The sequence below is a fragment of the Ambystoma mexicanum genome, chromosome 8, assembly GCF_040938575.1.
Source record: "Ambystoma mexicanum isolate Mex_15411 chromosome 8, UKY_AmexF1_1, whole genome shotgun sequence".
Taxonomy (NCBI): Eukaryota; Metazoa; Chordata; class Amphibia; order Caudata; family Ambystomatidae; genus Ambystoma; species Ambystoma mexicanum.
Window position 1 is genome coordinate 482,470,208 of NC_090929.1, and position 19,779 is coordinate 482,489,986.

Consider the following 19,779-nt stretch of genomic DNA (forward strand, 5'->3'; position numbering starts at 1 on the left):
TTTGATAAACTTGACTATCTGGGTGTGACATACACCAATTACGCGCATGACACTCAGATACTCATCCCTATCACTGGCGACCACATTGTAGACAGTAAGACTCTCAATGATATCTACCTAATAATAAAAGCCTGGATGGTGAAGCACGGAGTGTGTCTCAATGATGAGAAGACAGAGCTGCTTCTCATAGGATCTCCAGCCAACCTGAACAAGTTGGGTTCTATATTCACCTCCTTCAATATCAATGGTAATGTAATCAAAGTCACCAACTCAGTGAAAACATTAGGAGTTTACATTGACGCCGCACTCACCCGAAAAAGACAAACTAACGCATTGGCATCCTCCACAGCTCATACATGTAAGCTTATCACTGCCTGCCGCCCATACTTATCGACAACACACTCCATCACAATAGCCAGAGCTCTAGTTTTATCTAAGTTTGACTATTGTAATGCACTTTATCTGGGCACTTCACAACAAAACCTCAACAAAATGCAAATTATGCAAAATAATGCTATCAGAGCAGCTCAAAACTTCCCCAGGACACAGCACATCTCTGCAACTAGGCACACCTTAAACTATCTTAACATTAAGCAGAGAATTGACCTCAAAACTATCTCCCTCACCCATAAGTGCCTCTCCAACCAAGCTCCCACTTACATATCCAACACCGTATCCAGACAAACATTTACACAACCTACCAGAACAGGCCAGTCTCACTGCGTTACCATTCCATGATTCAAACAACAATGTGCAGGCGGGGCTAGTTTCCCAGTCCTTGCTGCCAAGAAATGGAATGCTCTACCAATATCTCTAAGGGAGGAACCATCATTCCCCCTTTTTTGTAAAAAAGCGAAACTCTGGCTACATGAGCGAGACTTAAATCTGCTCTCATAATATGTTAGGCCAACTATGTCCATCACTTCCTGAAGTTTCATCTGAACATTGTCTATATGTAATTTAATTTCTTTGCTTATTTAGTCCTCACTGTCTATTGTACCATACTACTGACTTATGCTTACGTGTAAATTGTCCTATTGTAATATTATCTGTGTTTCTGACTGTATTCTTGTAACTTGGATGAAAAGCACCCTGATGCCCCCGGGTTTGGCCCCGCTACACAAATAAATAAACTAAACTAAACATACAGTCACTTTTGTTGTTAGCAATGTCTTCATCTAGGGTGCTAAGCACATATATATCATCCAGGTCACCCAGAGTTATAGCACTCAGTTTTGTTTTGGTTCCTGTGGTTTATATATCGTTGGTTTTGTTGCAAAAAACGTTTAAAGTTTGAGTCGTCTCGTGAACTTGAAAAGGTCAATTTGAATATCCACAAAATTGTTATGGCTTGATGTTGAAAAAGAGAGACCATTATTTAGTACTTGGATCTCTGTTGGTGTCAGTTGTTTGTCTGAAAGGTTCATTACTAAATTGTGTTGCCCCCCTGTCTCATTTGCTTCTGAGATTGGGACCTTGTCCGTCTTTGGTTTATTTATTTTTCTACATAAGTTCTTCCGAGATGACAAAGACTACCGGGAGGATAGAGTATTTACGTAACAAGCCAAATACGATCAGGACAAAACCAAATCCCAGAAAAGCACTCTGAACAGTTCACCAACCAGTTCTGATGTCGAAAGCGACCCGGAAGAAAGATCAGACCAAAGCGAAAGTGCAAATCTCTCAGGTTACTGTTACAAAATGTCAATATCATCCCAGTTTACACAGTTTCAACATACGTCTGCATAATCACAGTACACTCCAATATGTCCAATTTTAATGTGATTCCAAATGGACAGTCCCAGATTTCAAAATCCCTGTATACTTTCCGTTCGACCAACCCATCATATTGCTTGTATCACAAATTCAGTATACTCCCAAATTGGCATCCCCTGTACACTCCCAACTTGAAAAATACAGTATAGATGTCACTACACATCATCTCATTGTACTCTGTTCTACATTGCAACTATGTACCATGTCTGTGAAAGCCCAATTTGACAGTTTTTTCTAAGTTTGACTAATTTAGTCTATGATCAATTAGTCAATCCCAGTATAATCCCATTAGCACAGAATAATCCCCGCCTATTTCAATTTTGAACATTACTGTATACTCTTTAATTGACAAATCAAGTATACCAACATTATGCCAGCCCCAATACATTTCCAATTTTCACATTCCAAATAAACTTCAAATTTGACCACCAAGTATAATCCCATTGTGCAGAATTATGTTATATCTAATGTATGCAGAATCCCAGTATACTCCCAAGTTCTTATTTCCAGTTTTTGCAATGCTGTCATATATTTCTAGTATGAACTCTCAGTATATTCCCAGTTTGAAAATTCCAGTATCCTTCAAATTTAACAAACTCACTAGACTGTCAGTTTATGATATCTCAGTATAATCCAGGTTTGACAAACACAGTATATTCCCAGTATCAACATTTTAGTACATTCCCTGTGAAGCAAACTCCTCTCAAGGGGAGCAATTGATAAACTGCACCCTGACAAAGAGCAGAATAAAATGACTACAACCAAAGCCCTCTCAATTTATAGAGGTCTACCCAAACAGACTTGCTGCAGTTACGTCTATTGTGACGACGAGACTGGACTATGCCAACTCCCTATACCTAGGAACTCCGGCACACCAACTCATCAAACTCCAAAGAGCCCAAAACACTTCCGCAAAACTTCTCCTTGCCCTGGGTCAAAGAGACCATATCTCACCAGCTCTCGGAACCCTCCACTGGCTCCCAGTCAGACGAAAGTCCACCTTCAAGACTCTATGCATCACTCACCGAGCAGTGCACAAGACTGGCCCAATGTACCTACAAGAAAAGATAAAGCCCTACCTCCCTTCTTACACCTTAAGTTCAAGCACTGCCCTCCTGCTAGTAATTCCAACCTCTAACTCTGTCAGGATCGGAGGATCCACCTTCTCAACCTTGGCCCCAACTCTGTGGAACTCACTCCCCACACATATTCGACACATCCAAGACTATATGACCTTCCGCAAAGCTCTAAAAACATGGCTCTTTCCGTAGTGCCAACCACGACCATCTGAGATGATTGAACCTTGAAACCCTACGACTAATGCTCAACGAGATCCCGAGCAATGACTCCACTGATTACGCTTATAAGTCACTATAAATAATTGCACACTTGAAATCCAGAAAGTGAACTCCTCAGATCATAACCACCAAACTCACATCCCATACCACGATGCTCACTCTCTACTCTACACCAACACACAATTAGAGTGCAGCTATACTGCTCGATCAATTCGGCCTAGCTGCTCACATAGGAATATTACCCCATGAACACCTTATCATTCTGATAAAACACAGCTATATCCCATGACAAACCGGTCTAGCTGCACACATAAGCGTCCTACACAGGCCTAATGCAGCCAAAACCCAGTCTTGGTGTCCACCCTCCAGACTGCACACATTCAACAGATATCGATACCACCACACCTAATCCTAGGATGCAGCTACCATCTGACTATTACATCGGCTGCACACATAACTGGTGCACCCTTTACTTTTTTATGGGGAGAATTGACACAATTATTTTTTAAATGAGGAAATGACGTTCTGAACAATACTTGCCTTTCTGGTTTCAATCGGAACTGTACCTCTTCTTCACCGCACTGTTATCCATTCCAGGGAGGACGGCTGCTTGGAAACCTCCATCCATTTCTGGGATATTTTGCTCCTGGGGATCACTTTCACAGACATCCTCTAACTCCTGAGCCCAACGAGGCTTGGGCTGTCTGAAGACGTGAAGTCCGAACTGACAAGACAGAACACTGCAACGCAATGTGCATTTGTGATGAGGAGTTTGGTTATGTGAGCACAACGCTTGACTTGAGCTATTGAAGCTGCAACTTAAGTTCACACGCTCTGTTGTGTGATCCAGCTAACAGGTCAGTGGGTGCTGCCAGGTGCTGGGTGCATTCATTGCTAAAAGAAGAACCGCGTCTGCACTGCCTGTGACTGACGAGCGCTCTGGGACATACCATTAGTAAATAACCATAGGCCAGGCGCGACTGAGGTGCAACTCTGACACAACACCACCCTGACCAGTGCTGATGAAATCATCGGAGGTGGTGGTGGGGGGAGCCGGGGAGTGGGGAATAGGAGACAAATTAATGAGATCTTTAAAAAAAATGTTTCTCACCTCCACACAGCTCAAATCTTATAGGTCTGATCAGGTGGAGGTTTTGTCATGGAATTTCGCAAGGTATACTGACTAGGCAGAAAGTGCACGGGTAGGAAGACGCCGTAGATTTCAAACTTGCTGAGCGTGTCTCTTGTCTAACACCACCTTCACTCTTATTTTTGAATGTAGTCTTTAGCACAGGCCACTGACACGGATCACTGCCATCAGCCATGGCAATTCTAAACAAGCTATGCACGCCTCTTAAAAACGTGACTCCCAATGGCCCATATGTCCATCCCTTTGGTTACCGCAGCAAAACTGCGACACACCACGTGTGGTGTGACTGCAGAACATGCACTGTTGCGCGTGCACAGTAGAGCCAAGGAATGTGGACGGCACCCCTCCTCATCCCCCCCCTGTCTCTTGCCTCCCTATCTGTGAACACTAGGAAATCAAACCGTGGTAGGTCTTGAACTTGCCAAACGTGCCAACATAACTCATCATGACTCTTGCCTCCCATATCACTTACCGCTAAAAGCAGCCTTTGCCAGAGTCCACCATCACGCCAAGCCCTTGGTTGGTGTAGCCGGGGTAGTTCTGAAAGAAAGCTATACACACTACTTTTAGAACATGGTTTTCACACAAGCTGTCAAACCCCTCTCCATTGTTGCCCCTCCAAAAAGGCTGCATTCGCTGTCCTCTGTCAAGACTCTGCATGCTCTGGTGCATATGCGGTGATGGAGTCAAGTTGTGTGGCAGACACACCTCCGCACAGCGCTTGCCTTTTACCTCCTGCGGAGTCAGCCATCATTGAACACGCCAGACTCAAACCATGTCAGATCTTGAACTTGCTGAACGTACCTGTGCCTGGTCATTATCCACCTCCCATAACTCTTAATGCAAAAAACAGCCTTTACCAAAGTCCACCATCGCGGTTGAATGTACTTGGTTGGTGTAGCCATGGTAGATCTGAACGGACGCTGATACAGACTGCATTAAAAACATGGTTCTAGCAGAAATGTCAGCATAGCATGTCCGCTGTCAAGAATACACATGCTCTGGTGAATGTGCCTGGTAGAGTCAGGCTGTATGTCAGACTCACCACCGCGCACCCCTCGTCTCTTACCTCCCTGGGGATCAGGCATCTGTGAACACTCTACACTGAAAACCTGTAAGATCTTCAATTTACAGAACATGTATCTTGTCGTTATCCCCCCTCTTATTATTCGTAATGCTTAGCGCAGCCTTTATCAAAGTCCACCATCCTGGTTTGCTGTCCTCGGTTTGGGGTAAGCATGGTAGATCTGAAAGAACACTATACACGCTGCTCTAGAAACATGGGTCTGGCACAGGTCCATAAACCCCTCTCTGTTGTTACACCTCCACATGGCACCATGCCATATCATCTGTCAAGGATCTACCTGCTGCGCTCGGGCACAGGGGTGTGATGGAGTCAAGAAATGTGACACACACCGCCCCAGTGCCCCTGTTATTTACCGCAGTGGGAATCAAGCATTTTCGAAGACTCCAGGCAAATATCTGCCCTGGGTCGCCCTTGGCATGATCACCAGTGCTCCCAGAGTTGACAGAGTACTTACACAGGCCTTGCGCTGAAACAAGTGTAGATCACACTGCTCAAGCGATCTGACCAGTTATCCTCAATGCGATAGACTTTATAAGTGTAAACGTTAGGTTGGCGCCTTACAATCTGATGCCGCCTGGAGCCTGACATGCATGTACTCTAGAAGTTTCTAGGTTAGTTTGTTTGTGCTCTTCCAGTTCGCCTCTTGTAAGCCAACTTTATTTTAATTTTATCTTAAACTGGGGGAATGCCTCCATTCTACCCCTATCGTTGACTCCACCCCATCCCATACTAACCCTACCGACACACACATCTAAAAAACGAAATAAAAAGGTGACTTACAATTGAACTAGCAGAGCACAAACTAACTGTGGTCCTTCTGATCGCTGAGAAGGTAATGACCCAAAATGTCGCCCTCAGAATTCTGACTACTGAAATTCGGACTTTCCCCCCCCCCCCCTTACAACACATATATATGTGGGGGGGGTATGGGATATAATAGTAGTATAGGTGGGATGCGGGAGTCTCCCTCCAGATATGTATGTGGTGTAAAGGGGATTAAAAAAAAGTCTGCATTTTCAGCCAGCGGAATTCTGGGGGTCGTAGTGATCACATAGATCCGCTGTGAACGCTCTATAAAGCCGAATAACAAAAATAAATGACTATATGGTATTAATCGGTTGAAAGGGGTGGTTAGACATAGCTCATGACGAAGACCGAGGTGGACTTCCTTTTCGAATGCATGCAGTTCACTGTAGAGGAGGTCAGAGGGTTCCATCGGCCGGGCACATCTTTCTCCGGGACTAGGCTACTCCATCTCACTTACACATAGGCCCCCCTCTCTTTCGCTAGTCTGTTTTTGCCCTCTTTGCTCCAAAGCCCAGAAACCCAATTTTGGGTTTACCTGCGATTTACAAAGTCGCCATAACATAACATAATGTAACATAGCATGCAGCTTACATAGCTTGGCTAATTTAGAGGTACTGGCACATCGATGTGGAATTATATTTTGGTCTGCCCTCTGCCAATGTTACTCCTCTGCGCACATCGATTGCTTGCACCGCACAGGAGGACCCTTGCCCATTTTTCTAATGCAGAAGCATGCATTTTTGTTTTGTGCAGCGGCATCGGAACACTGGCGGCGCCACCAGCTCTCATTCTGAGCTAGCAGTGTAGACAGGTTGACTGACAAGAGAGAAGACCTCGACTGTCAATCAGCGTGTTAACATTGAAGAGACCCAGAAAAGAGGAGAGGGCCATCTGGTCCTCGTGGCTGTTTGGTAGATGCAATTAGGTGTGTTTTTTTAATTAATGTGTGTTCATGGAGTGCAGAAAATGGGCTGGAACAAGACAGAATGGTGCCACCCCACTCTCTCTCACAAATGCTGTGTTTCATCAAGCAGAATGCTTTCAGAAAGCTGTTTTCACGGCACAACCCATTTTCCCATTCAGAGTAACTGGGGCCTGCATACAGAAACTACTGAAATCTCACATGCAAGTTTGCAGCTGTTCAAACTGATATATATGTCCTGTATTTTACAGACATCTCTTTGTTATGGTTAGTATTGTGACCAATCAAAACGGAAGAGTCCATTATTCGCTTTAAAGGTTTTCTTAATAAATCTCCGTCAGACATGTTTAACATTTAAAATTGAGGACATTATGTTGTTCCCATAATGCTCTTTGCTTTTATGCAAATCGCCAGGATTGGGTCTATATAGAAATACTGTGCTGGTGCTCAATCTGTCCCCACCCTCTTTCCCAAAGACCCTCCCCTCCTAAGAAGTGATGGTTCCCCCAATGCACGTTTTCCATTTCCAGCAGAGTGTGCATGTATCTATGTATGCTTGAACTACTACGTGTTCATGCCATTTTTGTACTTTGCATCGAGGGTAAAAGTGAACATAGGTGTGATTGAGTGGTGTGATATACTAGACTATCTTCGTATAGCCAGTCTGGATATTGTTTCTTTCTGTGGCATGATATTTTTTACTGGCTGGGAGGCCTTTTATGGAAATACTGGCATATATTGGTACATAGACATGTCTGGGCACAGCCAGACAGCATGACATTGTTTGATATATGTATGTTGTAGGCAAAGTGGTCCTGTGCACTGTTTGTGACTTGCATCTATTGGGTTATTACATACACAACTGATTGCAAAAACGAGGGGGTTTAACCCACATTTTCACAAAGTGCTGTAAAATGCACCATTTCCACCTATTATTTTAAAACGGTTTTCGGGGTGGGGGTAGAGCGGGAGGCGAAATACACCCAAACCCAGCTTGTTTGGATCGGGCTCCTTCACCGCCCTCGGCATTTTAGGTTCAGACATTTATGCTCCTCCAGTTCAAAAGTTTAAGAGCTGCCACTGCTACAGGGTGCAGAGCTTGTCCTTTATCAAGATGCACTGCCAGCCACTTCATCACAAGCACTATGCCCTCTCTAATGAGGCCTATTGTAGCCGAAGGAGTGATGGTGATGAGGTGGGCTCTGAGGGCATGGTCGGCTGGCTGAGAGTGACTCATGCACACCACTGCACACTCTAATCTCTGTACATTGACCACAAATGGAGCTCAACCTCTTCACATTTTGCATGTAAAATTGTTAAAACATGCAGATATTTCAGCCATATCCACAGCTTCCATCATATCTTCTTGTTCTTCCTACCCCTTGTCTTCCCTCAGATTCCATTCTCTGGGAAGTGGAACAGCTGCCCCTTTATTCTCCATCCGCCTCACTCACTCATTCATTCTCTTCTTCATCCTCTTATGTTCACTCTCCAGTGCCTGGGCGGTGGAGTCTAACTACCACCCTGTTTACGCCATCATCTGCAGTCCACTTTGTCTTGAGTAGAATCAGGGATCTTGGCGGGCAAGAAGTTCAAAAGTTCTACTATTTCATCAAAGTCCTGGGTGTCTTCTGAAAAATTCTGCTTTGTGGGCCACAGTCCCACTTACGGGAATGCATCAATGTTCCCAGCTGTGTCATCTGGGTTCTTGTGGGGCGCTTTGTCTTGCCTGGTCTCAAGAAGTCTATCCTCTGCTCTTCCGTTGTCTCCTTTACTTCCGGGATCTTGGCAAGGTGTCATGTCCCCACTTGCTAACCAGAGTTTTTTCTAACTCTGAGTATGGATGCTCAGGTAACAAGAGCCACACCCGTCCTCTGATTGCGGATAATTCGTCAAAAACCACGTGCTGGAACCTGGTATTGTGGACTGCGTGCAGGGAGGTGATGTGTCAGCACCGGCCCAAGCATGCCAGGCGAGAGAATACCAGAGCCACCAGGATTTAAGCGAGTAGCGGAAGAAGAAGTTGGCAATAGGTGGCCCTGACAGTGAATGCTTAACATCCTCCTGCTCAGTTCAGGGAAAGGATTAAGAACCTGAATCAAAGGCAGCTGAGGCAAAGCATCCGTAGGAGAAAAAGAGACATGTTCTGCTTTGGAAGTCATCTTGAACGTCTGGTTAATAAAATAGTTTGTTTGACTGTAACCTTCATCTGTGGGTTCTTTGGCATTGTCCATTTGCCAAGGTTCCCCCAGCATTTATGTTCTAGCAAAATGGCTTTTGTCTTCTGGCTTCTATTAGGTTTTCTTTTTTGTGAAACCCAACAAATACACTCCATGGTCCAGCACAGACTCCTCTTGTGTCTACTCTCGAGAAGCCGTGTCTTTGTCTTCTTCACTGAAGAATCCATGAACCACCACCCCAACATCCACTGCATGCTTCGTCATCTGGGTCCTCTTGAACCCACCCTTCAGATGCAGCGTCCTTCTCTTCTGGCTGCCTTCAGGTACCTTTCGCGGGGGGAGACATTGCTGATGTGGAGGATGGAGCTGCTCTCTATGATAGTACCCTGTTCCTTCACAGCATAATAAACAAAGCAAGTTAATTAATGGGTGTTTGCACTGAAAACGACATCAACAAGATGAAGCATTATACGATTATTTTCTCTCCTGAATGCTGCAAATCAGATCTGCTTGGTAAACTCCCAATTCTGCTGCCAATGCATCTTCATCCTGGCAGTCTTCCAATGCTGCTGTGGTGATGGTGGTGGCCGCAGCTTTGTGGTTCCTTCTTCACTCTTCATTCTGCAATTCTAATAGTAGCCCAGACTTGTCCCTGGTGGTCTTCAATTGCATACTGCGCCTCATATCTTTGCTACCCACTAATAACCTGCAAAATTGCGCAAGACAGCCTTGCCGCACCCAGGAAAGACTTGCAAGTCTCTCATTCAGTACTGCTATCATTCCAAGAGGTCAAGGGTTAGAGAAAAACGTTCATGGCTGTCTGGTCAGTACATGTGGTGAGCCACCTTCCAAAGCTCCTGCTTCTGCATGTCCTGGCGCTCTTGCGCGTCTGTCACTGCTGTTGCTAGTTTGCAGGATGGTTGCCCGGGGGTGCTGCTGAGCCGGGACCTCCGGGTGATGATGTGGTGTCTATGCAGGTGCACAGCTAGTTTGGATGTATGGAGTGATGACTTTGGTCTGGGTATTTATCTGTAGACTGCAATGCTACAGAGGTTGCTGCTGATGGAGCATGTTTTCCCTTGATCGATCTCCAGGTGGAAGAGTGAAGAGCTTACATGTCTCCTGCTTCCAATACTGGGCTCCATCTTCTACAGCAGGGGTCTGCAACCTTCGGCTCGCCAGATGTTTTGGACCGTAGCTCATCAGTGTTACCTAGAAGATCAATGGTGAGGGATCATGGGAGCTGTAGTCCAACACAAGTGTAGAGTCACAGTTACAGACCCTTGTCCCACACTGTCAATGAAAGAAATGGAAAGTAAGAGGACTATATAGAGGCAAAAAGACAACAAACATTAAAGTACAATTGGCAGTGATGTATATGTGAGAAATGAGAAAAGCATTAAGATGATTAGTGATAATGGGGGAGTAGAGAAATAGCAATGAATCAATTATGTAAATACACCGAACTAAAAAAGGGGATGACAGGGGGGATGGGGGCGAAGGCACAATCAGGGAGCAAAAAGTGAATGAAAGAAACAGAGTTGCTCCCCCGAGTTCTATGCCCTGCTGGTGGTGGACCTTCCTTAATCAACGCTTTCACCCTCTGTGAATGGCAAGAAGGCAGAGGAAAATGGCATCATTCATACATTCGCAGAGAGCAGCGTCAGGCATTATGATATTTTAGATTAAGGAGACTGTCTTATCATAGAACATTCGGCCAACAATTGGACAACATGGTGGAGCATGCCATTCTGGAGCATGTGGCCCAATCGGATTCACTTAATGAGCAGCAGAGTAGGACAACATAAAACACCGAGCGATGCCCGCAGGTACCCGTCCAGTTAATCGCCAGTGCCCTTACTGCCTAAGGCAAAATAGACATAGGTGGTACTACACCATCAAAGTACACCATCTCCCACCCCTAGCAAAAGAATGCCGGACACAACCACAGGAAGGATTCAGGGGGACCTGGCTCTCACAAATGTTCAAAGTTGCCTTTTGGACTCAAATATTTTACACGTCTCACTTCACTGCTTTCATATCAGAGAGTCTTTGCACACGCAGCAGGCCATCGTAGCAATGATCCTTTTAAATTGTCTTTTTTTTTATAGCAGTGCACTCCTCCCCCCCTCTGTTTATTCATGTGACCGGGGTCCCATTTGGTTAGAAGGTGTGTGTCCCCTGACTGGGGTTGCACCATCAACATTGCCCCAATTAGCTTTTCCTTCTGCCTCTCTTCTGCAGCTTTCATGCCAGTCAAGGGCTGCCTAACAGGCAGTAGTAATGGGAAATGGGCCATAAAGGCAAGGCAACTTCTGGGACCATTGTGTGTGACAAATCTCTGGGAAACGTGCTACTGTTCATGTTTTTTAGACTGTGAAGAGCCAATAGAATTTTAAATCTGAATCCCCACCACAGTTTGGAGTTGATTGATTGATCTGTGAACAAAAAGGTAAGCTAAAAGGTAAGCTAAATAATTAATAATATGCACGAAGCTGGTTGTTTGGTTTTATGAGACAATATGTTTGCATTCTTTCCAGCACTACACATGTTAATCATATAATACATAACAAAAAATTGCAAATAATGATAAAAGCAGGTGACCATTACTATATAATGCAACTCCTAGGAGAGTCGACGGACATCTCAAGTTGGCCCAGTTCACTTGTGAATAGGACCTTCAGCATGCCTCCTTTCAGCAAAACTACATGTACCAGAATGCAAATAAACGACCAGCAAAGGATATGCTGCTAGTACCACATAGCAGTATAGTTTATTTTATTTAATATTCTTATAATGCACCAACTCGCAGACAACCACTTCCAATCACAAAAGGAGTGGTGCGGGTGTGTGCTAGGAAGGAGGCAATGGGACAATTGCACCCCACCCACCCCCTGCATCCACCCAGGCTGGATGGGCTGTTGCTCCCTGGTCCAGAGCTGCAATATGCAAAAACACAATTCAGAAAGATACAATCCTTTAGAAACCATACTACCTGTAAGGAACTGAGGGTGGCAAGGCCTGTTGGGTTTCTGTGTAAATGTAATGAGATTTGGGCGGCCCCCACATGTGGGCAGGCCTCCATTATAAATAAGTGTGTGAGGCGCCTAGGCCATAGGTGCCTGTTCATACTGCCCACCGGCAATGCACACACTTAAATGACAGACTCTGTGACCGTGCATGGTTATGTTGGCATCACTGTGGCCCATACGCCATTGATCTGTTACAATCCTCAGCAGCTTCAATAGCAATAATGCCACTCTGTCCACGAATGATTGTGCTGGGAGACTTTATTTTTTTAGCTCAAGATGAGGAAAATGTGCGCGCTCACGGTTTTTTGGACTCCCTCAGTATGTTAGGGTTGGCCCAATTGGTAGTGGGGCCAACACATTCAGCTGGCCACACATTGGACTGCATTTTTGACAATTCAAATGCGGTAGTGGTGGCATCCCGTAGGCCAATTGTATGGTCAAATCATGCAGGGATATGTGTGGCGTCTGTCATTGCATCTAAACAGGTGGCAGGGCAGCTGTATGAATTCCATAACTGGGACAACATTGATATAGAAAGCTTAGACCATTTTTTGATGTTGAAAGTCAAGTAGGTTTCTTGGCAGAACCAGGTGTATTATTGGAGAAGTTTGCAATCAGCTTTTGCCAATTTACTTGTTGTTCCTTCGTTCAGATGGGTGAAGTGGGGTGGTCGCTCTTTTTCTATTCAGGCGGCTCAGCTCTGGAACTCGCTACCCACAAATCTGCGAGGGATTGAAGCACATCTGGAGATACTTCACTTGTTTTTTCAGTGCCTTGATGCCTCCCAGCTGAGGTGATACGTTTTTGAGCTTGATAAGTATTGGACCAGCTTATAACAAGTCCAACTTTCCAACGTGTAAGTGTCCATATCTTCCTTTGTTCTCTGTTTCATGCAGTCGGGAGGCTTCCCCTATGACCTGGTGAATTTCTTGATCACTGGTGAGTTCATTACAAACAGAGCTTAATAGCCTCCTAAATAGCACCTATGGATGCTATCATATGGTGCTTACATAAATGGCTTTTGAATAGTTTGTGCTACTCACTGGGAAGGGCCCGGGAAGATGTAACATTCAGGTATTAATTATTAGTAGACTACAAACTATGGTGGTCATAGTTTGTAGTCTAGCGTTGGCTAGATTTCTTTAATGGAATACCACTCAAGAAAATAACCACCTCTACTGGGGGTATTTATTAAAACCCATCCAACTCAGAGTTTGTAACCAGTGGAGGTGGTAGTATTTCTGACCTACTTCAGCAGGTATTTTAGAAATGCAAATGCACTGATGACGTAACATAAAAGGGGTTTCTTAAAAACATTTTTCCAGGCATTTCCCCCTTCAATGTGAAGGTGGACATTGATTATGTACAGTAGTAGCTCATACTGTACACGTTTAAATGGTCAATTCTGAATCTTTGATGCATTACAAGAATAAGGTGGTGAGGGCATCAGAGATGCTTAGCATGACCGTTTGTAAATCATTTTTTTCACTTTATGGAGGGGAAGTACTTGCACTCCCCTTGTGTATAGTAAACAAACTTTTTTAAGTTCGGGCCAATTTGGATATAGACAGATTTTCACCAGAAAGTCAACCTAAAAAACTGCCACCGGTATTCCGTGGAATACTGTCGGTGGTATCTAATCAAACCCTGAATGGGACAAACAGTAAAATCTGCAGTATTTACCAATCTTACTCCTTCTACATCACCAGATCCCAGGCGGACTCACCTCACAGATCCCTTGGCTTCCATGAACTGAAATGAGCAGCCATCCTTCTAAGAAAGTGCATCTTGGGAGCACAATAAAAGCCAAGTTCCTTCGCCGTCTTTTGATCTGCATTGTCCAAGTGCAGACCCAATAGTCACAATTACCAGCAAGACCCTGTCCACAGCTCCTTGTCATGTCTGGCAGAGTCTGACTAGCAAATCAAGATGTTCTGCTCTCTACATTTGAGCCACAATAATGGAAGGGGGTGAGTGACAAGGAATTGGTGACTGTGCAAAGCGAGTAAGGGAAGGGAGCGTGTGCGTGGTAAGTGAAGGAGTTTGTGTTAAGGTTTAAGGGATGGAGCAAAAGGGGAATGGAAGACTGAAAGTTAATTGTGGGGAAAGGGAGTGAAGAGGCATCGAGGATGTGGTGTAAATGAAGGACATGGCAGGGTGATGAGTAAGGGAAATGGGGTAAATGTAGCTCAGCAGATTGAGTGACTGTTGCTGAGATCTGTGTCTGACCTGCATGGCACTTTACCCTAATGTGAGACTGGCTCAACACCTTTCCTTTTTCTGATGAAGTGATGTATGCTGGCTTTTTGGATAGATGTTTTAGTTAAGACTTGTATTATATTTGTTAAGGTTGCTTAGTTAAACAGGGCCTGAAAGCCAGATTTATTTAACATAAACTAGGCCTCTGAATAACAACTTTGCAGAAAGCATTTTGTTGGATCTGATATTGAAGATGGAATAGTAGAAGGTGAGGTCTCCTCGACTGCCTACATTTGAAACTGTGGAAGCAGAAATCTAGGGCTCAAATCCCTGCCTTCCATAAGTGACATATTATGTGATCCTGAGCAAATCACTTTTCATTCATTATGGATTGTTTTTCTTAACTGTCTGGGGGGGAAGTCAACGTGCTACCCCATAAATAAATATTAACCATTTATGTAATGCATACTGGTGTGGAGGTAGGATGCCATGTGAGGTAGGATGCCATGTGAGGTTCTTATTTTGTGGGGCAGTGGTTTGACAGGTATGGGTTTTGTATTGTGGGGTGTTGATGCAGGAAGCCAGGTATGGGTATTTTGCCGTGCCAGGCATGTCTGACTCTTGAAGCAAAGCCAGACCCCGTGACTACACTCTCCCCATACATCCTCTAGCTTTTCCGCCTCTTTACATTGGTCTAAAACTAAAACGGGATGGAATGCGATGGGAGGAGATGTAGACGGCTGTCAGATTGGAAACTGGGATATGAGGATGTACAGGGCCCGATTCATCCAGTTTTTGCACAGTTCAAAGTGACTTTGCACTACTGAAAAGTGACTTTGCACTAGCGATACAAACCCTGATTCGTGGAACTGTGCAAAGTGTATTTTTTCAGTGCAAAGTCAGTGCAAAGTCATTTTTGCAGCACAAAATGAACTTTGCACTGACTTTGCCCTGAACAAATCAACTTTGCACAGTTCCATGTATCAGGGTTTTTGTTGGCAGTGCAAAGAGACTTTGCACCGGGAAAAGTAGCTTTACACCAGGCAAACAATTCCATGAATCGGGCCCACAGTCTCTAATCTCAGCATTCCCATTCCACCAGATTATATTGTCATGGTAAAATCATTGTACTATGTTTGGTATGTAGGGGAGGATCTCTGGGCCTGGCCCAGGTCTCGAAGAAAACACAAACGTAACTGAAAGAGACGTTGCACACAAGGAAAATCATCAATAATGTGAACTATATATGGTTGAGAGGTTGGTATTTACTTAAATTGTTTTGGGAGTTAGGACTGCTGCATTGTGGGATTGGTCCACTGCATCATGGGCCAGGACATTGTTCCATTCCCCCACCCGCCCCCAGTCCAAAAGCTGCCAGTCCTGCCCTTGGTTGGTGGTAGTGCAATTTATGTGGGGGAAAGGAGCCCTGGGACGCAGTTTACCTTACTCTTCACAGTCGGTTGACTGCATAGTGAGGCACGTTCCTCATTGGCAGCGCCAGTAATGGGACCGCAAGCGCAACGTGGGATGATACCAGAAGTGTGTCCTTCCTCCAGAGGTATTATTCTGTTAGTATAATAGGACTCTGTCAGTGTGAGCTTCCTCCAGCTCCACAGAGCCCTCTAGCGGCGTGGCTCTGTCAGTGACATTGGACTGAAGCAATACGAGTGTCCTCCACAAGTACACTGCACGTTTACTGCGGTTGTAAATTGGATGAAAAGGGGGAGGAGTCCACCTGGAAAGATGTGCGAAGATGGCAGCGATGACCACACGCCATCTGCGCCATCTTCCTAGACTCGGAAGGGACCTTGCACCTGCCTTGACGTTTTGAGATGCTTTAAGTAAAATAATCTTGCTCACTGTTTTACGGGGTTCCACCTACCATTTACATTTACTTCCAAAAAATACCCATATTTTCTTAGTTACTAGAGTTTATTAACTCTGGTTATTCTTTGGGGAATTAGTTGCTGCACTGCATGTTTAAGAACAACCTCTGCGTGCATGTCATGAACTGTATTTTTATCTTTTTTTAAATATTATTTTCTTGGACATTTTTTGCAAAGCGTTCAGAGTGCACTGAACTTGTCCCCGAATGTATTCTAAATGAAACGATAAATTCGTTTTGATTCCAATGCAGGAATTTCCCTCAGTATAATGAATAACCATGAACAACCACATAGCTGCCTCACGGTGGCGCTGCAGCCTCAAAGAGAGGCGAACAGTTTTCTCTTTATGTTAGTGTTCCATCCTCCAGCAAAAAAAAAAAAAAGAAAACGCCCTTGTAAACTACAGCGGCTCACGCGGGTTACCTGCGTATTCTCTGCGCGTGTTTTAGCCTCAGAGGGCAGGGCAATTTTAAGTAAAGACGAAGAACATGGGCTGAGTAGAAGCAGACGTTTACTGGGCATGGTCGAGGCTTCTAATTAAACATATCGGGTGTATTTGTAGAAAACACGTTTCCCCACAAGGGACCTCGTGGCGCTATGGACCGAAAACGTGCCTGTTTTCCTATGGTGTCCAAAGATATGACTTGTCAGTTTGAGCGTGAAATAGTACATGTCTTTAGTTTTCAGCGACATGACCACAGGGGTCATTAACACATTCTAAAAGTAATCCTCCCGCCACTGTCCATACACAAAACGAACTCAATATTCTACTATAGCTTTTCTGAATGTCCTTGAACAATCATTACAAACATAATATAAACTTTGAACAAACGTGATTCCCAAATAGGCCACTCACATGTGGGCATTTGGCACTCGTCCTCATAGACACCAAGTATCATAGCACGGCACCTCGATAACCACCTGCCGTATCACACTCGCAGGCAATGAATCCAATCCCCTCATTCCCACATGGACACAAATGCGTCTGCGGTCGACACAGAACACCTCGGAACTGACCCGTGTGCAGAGCTCAGGGTATTTCAGGTCTGCACGCATCAATGCAAATACAAAACAGTTTTCATCCGCCAGAGAGCCTGGAGACCATGCAAATGGTAGTGTGGCACTATAAATCCCGGTGACATATAACTGAACATCAGATTGTCCCACTCCCGTCTATATATAAGGTCAGGGCAGTTTCTAGTCCATTTGGTACCCAGGGTGAAACACAAAATTGTGCCCCCACTGGTGCGCACGCTCGGCAGGCGCGCCACTCCCAAACTACACCCTGCGGTTAAGTGACTTCTACCCAACGTCAATAAATCACTGTTATACAAATGAAACAGGTTTTATTACATTGTGATTCAAGAACTTTGCAGTAATTCCTAAGACAAAGCAGAGTACACAAACAGTACATACTAGTCTATGTTAAGGGCACTCTCCTTGACTGTGCTGCTGTGAAAGCATTTATTTCTGCTGCATAATCAATGTGTTCAACAAGTTCACTCTCAATTGAAAGTAATGCAAGAGCTGATAGCCTTTCTTTGGTCATTGCGGAACGCAAGTAAGTCTTTATCAGTTTCAATTTAGTGAAGCTCCTTTCGCCACTGCAATTGGAATGGTTAGTAAGAGCCTCATGGCAACCCACACATTTGGAAACAACCAATGTGTTTTTGAACGATGAATGTGCTGCACACTGTGTTGCCCAATGTGGGCCAGCTTGATGAGGTACTTCAGTAGGTAGTAGTTTTGACTGTTGTTGCTGAATAAATGGTCTTTAAATTGCACATTTTGCATTACATTTTATCAAAAAAATCCCCTTTGTGTACTAGTTTAAGGTCTGCCGCATTTGGGTTCTATTCGAACAGTATGTCACCCGCTTTGATCCATTTCGATTACTTTAAAACATTAAATCCCAACCATGCTTCCTCCTACTCATATCTACGCCCGCCATACACCTCGGTGCTTACGTAGAGCGATGCAATAAAAGCCTCAACCTAATGGTACTTGCTCGATCAACATTGGAAAGCTGAAAGGCGGAGTGGACCCTCACCTCTGAACATGCCACTGGCACCTTACAAACACACCCCTGCATTAAAGCTCTGGTGTATCCACCAACTTCAATATTGTATAATGGCCGTATAAACACAAAAAGGTATTGCAAGTTAATATGGATAATCAACCGAAACCCACATGGAAAACATGAAAGGGTAATGATAATTTCACTGAGGCTATCATGCTTTTGCCCTTCCCTCTAAGGGAACAAAGGGTGGTTTGTTTTTCTACCTGGAGTTACAAGGCTGCAAGCAACACACGGATAGCACATTTTAAAAATAAAATTTATATATTAATATATGGGGAGAAATTAACAGAACCAAATCCAAGCAACGTGACCATACCTTTTCCAGGATCGCCCCTGCCCTCCCACCCGTGCACTGTCCTCATGCACTGCTGGAATTTATGATATTAATAAGGCTTTGATTTCGACAGGGGGCTCTGATATGTTTCAACAGGTGCAGGACACCATGTAGTAAAGAGGGTAGATGTACAGCGCTTCACTTTGTCAGCATAGAGGCCTGTGACTTATATCAAGGCCGATAAAATGGTCTTTAGGCTCTAATGATGTTAATGATGTTGAAAATCTGCTTCGTATGTTTCCATTTCCATATGATATGTTCGATTGAGCATTTATTTTGCATGCGAAATAACCATAACAGGGGTATAAGAAAACATTTGTGAAAGTGCAAATGCTGTTGGCACATGCAGAAATAGGTGTACATATGTATGTTCAAATACACAAACAGCGTTTCTAAAATGATCACAAAGTATACTAGCATTGCCTGAAAAGTAACGTGTTATTAATATTGAGGACCACAAATGATCCATTAGCACAGAGTAATGTGATTTTTGCACCCATGGGTTTATTTTCATTTATTTGATTAGCTGTTTTATAAAGTGCCACGTTGCAGCAGGCAGCTTCAGTGTGCACAAGGTTGAAGATAGGTAGACTGTACATATGGTATCTAGGGAACGATTGCAGGGTAAAGCACATTTCCAAAGTGCATAAACTGTGCATACCCGGATGACCGACCATTGGGGTACAATAATCGGGACTCCCTTTCACCTGGGGTAGCCTAGGAAGTAGTGATTTGGCAAACCAAGTGTTCGAAAAAAGGCATGAACTATGTATTTATTGACACATTTAAGAGATTGGAGAAAAAAAAAGTTGCCATGGGAAAACCTTTTGTTAGGGAAGTTGATAAAAGGTATTAGGGCTGACCCAACTTGTACAAAACGCTACATTATCAGGGGTGTCGTTTGCTCCACGGGCAACGAGCACAGCGTGAACGGGCACACGCATATTAGGAACGGATTACACCGAGTACGACGAACGTTTACAAGTTCTATGCAGCAGGTACCTTGTTGAATCCTTTGTTCCTTTTGC